This window comes from Balaenoptera ricei, chromosome 4 (assembly GCF_028023285.1).
Source record: "Balaenoptera ricei isolate mBalRic1 chromosome 4, mBalRic1.hap2, whole genome shotgun sequence".
Lineage (NCBI taxonomy): Eukaryota > Metazoa > Chordata > Mammalia > Artiodactyla > Balaenopteridae > Balaenoptera > Balaenoptera ricei.
Window position 1 is genome coordinate 6523978 of NC_082642.1, and position 5927 is coordinate 6529904.

Here is a 5927-nt window from a genome sequence, read left to right on the forward strand (position 1 = left end):
AGAAAAAAAAAAGGGCAAAGTTCAGAAAACTTTGAGTAAGGTGATAAATAGACAGAATCAAAAAATTGCTACTCTGTATCAGAATAGGTTGTTAAACATTTAATTATAGCATAAAGGTTAAAGAGAAAAAAGCAGTAAAAATTAACATTAGCTACTTCTATTTGGCAGCAAACTCACAATGTAAAAAGAGGTTATTTGAGACAATAAAAACATAAAAGGGGAATAGGAAAAGGATGGAAGCCATGTAGGCAAATGAAGATAAGACACTATCAGGAGAAAAAGGACTATTTTACCTATGAGACATTTTTTTTTATGTGAGCAATTATTTGATTTATAAAAAGATGCAACAAATTTTAAAATGACACAAAATATAATTTTCAAAACAACATTAAAAAGTGAGTGCATTTAACCATACTCAGCTCATTACAGAGCATATGGGTGAGTGGAATAATAATGCATGCTATAGCATGTTTAATGAACTGGCAAAAGATAAAGTTGGTCGAAGGAAGGCAGAGGAAATTTGTCTTTTAAGAATTAGAACCGAGGGGCCCCATAATCATCTGGCAACCGCTCAGTGTTGTACCTATGGTTAGAAATGTACATGATGGGAACTCCAGGGATCTTCCGGATTCTTTGTTTAAGGTCCCAGTCAACTGTGGCCACAATGTAACACTTGTGCTGAGTTACTCTTTGTACTAAGCAGTCAACTGCATAGGTTCCTTTGTGTGTGCATGGTAATCGTTCAAATCTTGGATCCTTGGCAATCCTTAGAGCCACTCGATACTTCTGCCCCGATTTCTCAGTTTCAGCCATTACGCAGTCAGTTATAGAAGGGATACACTTGGCATACAGACAGTCCATCATTGACTGCACTAAAGTCCAGTTTGGCTTTAATGGAAAGGTTGATAAAGTTGGTATCGACCGGGATGTGGTAAGGTGGGCCCAGCTGTGTGTTATATTGGAAGAATAAGCAGGAAGGGTGTTGGGGGACTACTCTTTCCTTGAGTGCACTGGGATCTTTCTTTTCTTTCTTTTTCGGTTTTAATCTATCCTTTTCTTTAAGCCTCTGATCTCTGAGACTAAGCATTCGCTTCATGGTCACATACTTCCGTGTTTTCTTTTGCTTCCCCATGTTCACGCCGCACTGTTGTTTCTCTACCTATGACACATTTTATACAAACCTCACGGTAACCACGAAACATAAATCTAGGGCAGAGACACAAAATATAAAAAAAGAGGAAACTGAGAAAAACATCATAGAAACTGCCAGACTAAAATGGCAGACATAAACACAAGGAAAAAGAAACAATGGAGATATAAAAGAACCAGAAAACAAAAGACAAAATAGCAGTACTAAATCCTCATTTATCAGTAATCCCCCTAAATGTAAATGGGTTGAATTCACCAGTCAAAAGAAATAGAGTGGATGGGTGGATTAAAAACAAGACCCAACTATATGCTATATCCAGGCGACTCATCCAGCTCTAAAGACAAACTGAAGCTCCAAGCGAAGGGAGGGAAGATGATACTCCAAACAAATGACAGCCAAAAGAAAGTGGGTATAGCCACACACATCCAACAAAATAAACTTCAATCAAAAAAGGTAACAAGAGACAAAGATGGACATTATAGAGTGATAAAGAGGGCAATTCATCAAGAAGACATAACCATTATTAATATATATGCAGCTAATATAACAGCACCAAAATATTTAAAGCAATTATTAACAGACCCAAAGGGAGAAACTGACAGCAACACAACTACAGTTAGAACTTTTAACACCCCACTTATATCAATGGAGATTCCTCAAAAAATTAAGACTAGAACTAGTAAATGATCCAGCTATTTCATTTCTGGATATTTATCCAAACAATACAAAAACACTAATTGGAAAGATATATGCACCCCTATGTTCACTGCAACATTATTTACAATACTCAAGATATGGAAACAATCTAAGTGCCCATAAATGGATGAATGGATAAAGATGTGGCATATATATATATATACAATGGAATACTACTACTCAGCCATAAAAAGATGAAATCTTGCTATTTGCAACAACATGGATGGACCCTGAGGGCGTTAATATGCTAAGTAAAATAAGTCAAGTACCGTATGATTTCACTCATACGTGGAATGTAAAGAAAGAAAACAAAATAAATGAACAAACCAAACAGAAAATACATAGATACAGAGAACAGATTAGTGGTTACCAGAGGGGGAGGGGGTGGGGGAGGGTGAAATGGGTAAAGGGAGTCAACCATATGGTAATGAGTGGAAACCAAACTTATAGTGATGGACATGCTGCAGTGTATATAGAAGTCAAAATATAATGTTGTATACAAGAAACATATAATGTTATAAACCAATGTTACCTTAATAAAACGAAACAGTGGTTCTCAACCCTTGCAAAATATTAAATTCACCTGGGGAGATTTTAAAAGGAAAAACAGATTACCTGAATCAGAATTTCTGAATTTTAAAAAATCTCCCCAGGTGGTTCTCATAATCACACATTCTTTAGAGGACCTATAGGGAGAGTGTCCTCGCTGTAGAGTTGTCTGGTGTGGGTCATGTGCTTTCTAGATGACTTTTTCCAATGACTTCACAGATCCAACTTGCTCCTGGGTTCTTCTTACCTAGATGATAGCCTCTGGATTGGGGACTGGTAAAATGGCTCAAACCTAATGTCCCTTGACTGATGGCAAACTTGCATGTCCTTGCCAGGCTAATAAAGGCTACACTGCTGTTGCTTCTTTCAATATCTTTGCCAATATGGACTAATTTAGCAAGCTTTTCATCTATTCAATCTTTTGGGTAAGAAACAGCTTAGGTCATTACACTCACATATGCATTTGAACTTCCAGGGACACATGTCTGGTCTCCTAAGAACTCTCTTACTGCACTCTGTCCTGTAGACTGACATTCTCTTCTTTTGCTGATCACATAATAAAAAATTTTGTCATGCCATTATTGTCCTTATTTGGTCTTTACTCCAAGAACTTCCTTTGAGAAAGCAATTGACTGGGTCAGATATTAAATCCCAGTTCTATCTGCTGTGGCCAAGGATATGGGGTTATGGGGGCCTTGTCCATTTAGAAGTTTCTCAGGGAGCAAACTCTCTAATCACAGGGCTTGAGCAGATTTATTAAGGGTGAGTGGGGTACAGAGGAAAGAAAGAATTTCATGTCCACTATTTCTCCAAAGTATAATTCTCTAAGGTATAAATATCAAGGATAGGAGAGAAGAACTCAGAAATTGGGATACCTAGAAGAGAGTAGATCTTTAATAATTATACTTTGGTTTTTGTAAATTCTTTACTGGCCTCACTCACTCATCTGACAAGACGAGTAAAATTAGTGGAAGCACCTTGATTAGAGTTTTTAAAGAGATAGGAAAGAAAATGGATAAATGGAAGTTTCTTACAGTAGTTAACGTTTGCATAGCCAGTTACAAAACTTAGCCTGCTACTAAGTGAAAGATTTTATTTCAGATTTTAAAGATCAATATGAAACAGACAAGTAAACCATGATATTTTGTGGCAGTTTTCATGTTGTCCTATAATTACAACTCAAGTCTCAAAGCTAAAGTAAATAGATACATATCATCTCCACAATTTAAAGATCAACACTAGATTTACTCCTGCCTAACTCAGTGAAAGCTGGCAAAACCAGTCTTCTCCCAGCCTTTATAGATAAAGCACTAGACTGGTTTCTCACCGAGTCTGAATGCTCTTCCTCTGGGGTCCATGAAGTAACTCTACACCTTTTCAATAAGTTTCTCAATTTTGCCTAAGGTACTTTATGTGAATCTCTGTTACTTGCAACCAAATGACCCCAGACTAAAATATGAAGTACTGTGGTCTTAAGTAGCTCGTCAGACAACCACACCATTTTCCTTTTCTAGTCAGTACCTAATGGAAGTAACTAAGGAACACCTGGGGTAACGAGACCAACCTCTGCAAGTTATGGAAGGACTTCTTAAGGTCAAAATGTGGGGAAAACAGAAGGTTCAGGTGATAACTCAGTCATCCTGACAGCAAATAAAATAAAAACTGTAGGGCTTCCCTGGTGGCGCAGTGGTTGAGAATCTGCCTGCCAATGCAGGGGACACGGGTTCGAGCCCTGGTCTGCGAAGATCCCACATGCCACGGAGCAACTGGGCCCGTGAGCCACAACTACTGAGCCTGCGCGTCTGGAGCCCGTGCTCCGCAACAAGAGAGGCCGCGATAGTGAGAGGCCCGCGCACCGTGATGAAGAGTGGCCCCCGCTCGCCGCAACGAGAGGAAGCCCTCGCACAGAAACGAAGACCCAACACAGCCAAAAATAAATAAATTTCAAAAAAAAAAAAAAAACTGTCAACTCAGCTACAGAGGGGAGCAGGCACACTTGAAAGATGTGGGTAATATGAGAGGTATGTCTCACATTTGTCCCCGGCAAAGCCCTTTAACAATTCCCAGGAGATAATAATAGAATCCGGGTAATAAAATAAAGTCTAACCTTTCTTTTTCTTTTCCTTTGTGCCTCCTTTGGTTTCACTTGCTCATAGGGTGCTGCGCAGAGCCCTCGCCCCCCCGGGACTTCATGCCAGAGTTCCTAGTGCGAAAGGGCTGCACCTGACACTTCAGCTCATTAGGCCGTCAACCTGTGGGCAGAAGCGCTGCACACGACATTCAATGTAAGACGGTGGCAGCGCGCCGTGTGCAGAGACGCTGCGCCCCGCACTGCAATCTGGAGCGTGAGCTGCGCAGGCGCGCACCCGCCTGGCGCGAGCCCCACCCCTTCCCCCTGCTGACGAGGTCCCTGTGAAGCAGCCCTGCGCACAGCCGGTCCGGGAGGGCGTGGACTCTGTAGCTCCAGCTCTCGTCTCTCCATTCTTTGATCAAAGAATAAAGCTTTCCTTTGCTTCTGAGCCGAACTTACCTTCGTTCTATTGACGCAGGAGGACCCTTGTTGGGGACGACTCGGAAGGGTTGGTAACAATTCCTATCATGTATTATTGCTTTTATATACCTTATAGCCCGTATGCCATTTTACACGTATTATCTTCCTTATGAGACTATGAAGCTCTGAGGACATAAGTTCCTAATTCATCTTCATATTTTCCCATCAACCAGCATGGTTGCCAGGGATGCTGTTAAACATCCTACAATGCCTAGAACGGCTCCATTCTCCACCCTCCACAATAAGGAATTACCTGCTCCAACATGTCAATAGTACCAAGGTTGAAAAATACTAAACTAGAGTTTCCTCTGATCAAAGACTTTCTCTTGATGACTGGAGCAGAAAGAACACCTTTGGGCTTCAGTTACTAATACCAACATCTGGTGCCAGAGGTACTTTTTGCCCCACTATAGCAATTCTCCCCTTATTTCTTTTGATAATAGAACATCTTGAGTTTTAGCTGGACCCTTGACTACCAACTAGAGACTACAGCTCTCATCCTCTCTTGTAGGCAAGCTTGAGGATGGGACTAAATTCTTGCCAATGAAAAGGAATGGAAATGATGCATGCTTTGTGTCCTTAAAAAGGAAGATTTTTGCACTCTTCATTCTTCCTGTAAATTATAACATGGATGTGGAGGGTATGAATGACATTTGTCCATGTGGATACAGATAAAATTACAGGAGAGGAATTCCCTGATGGTCCAGTGGTTAGGACTTGGCGCTATCACTGACACGGCCCATGGCCCGGGTTCAATCCCTGGTCGGGGAACTAAGATCCCACAAGCCCTGCTGGTGCGGCCAAAAAAAAACCAAAAAAAAAAACCCCAGAAAATCTTACATGGAATGCAGAGTGATGCAGAGTGATGGGATAAAAGAAACCTGGTCTCACGGAGCAAAGTCACCTACCTAGTTTGTCCTGCCTGTTTCCTGCTGGCCAGTCACATAAGAAGAAAGCAAATTACTTTTTGCTTCAGACAGC

At 40.8% G+C, this 5927-nt stretch overlaps 1 non-coding gene and 1 pseudogene across 1 annotated transcript; one reads left to right on the forward strand and one right to left on the reverse strand.

The window, feature by feature from the left end:
- Positions 1 to 443: 443 nt before the first annotated feature.
- On the reverse strand, positions 444 to 1150 carry LOC132365169 (rRNA-processing protein FCF1 homolog; annotated as a pseudogene).
- Positions 1151 to 5638: 4488 nt separating this feature from the next.
- TRNAD-AUC (transfer RNA aspartic acid (anticodon AUC)) lies at positions 5639 to 5717 on the forward strand. Its single transcript is given in 2 exon segments — positions 5639 to 5675; positions 5681 to 5717. It is a non-coding gene; the product is annotated as a tRNA-Asp (tRNA).
- The last annotated feature ends 210 nt before the right edge of the window (positions 5718 to 5927 follow it).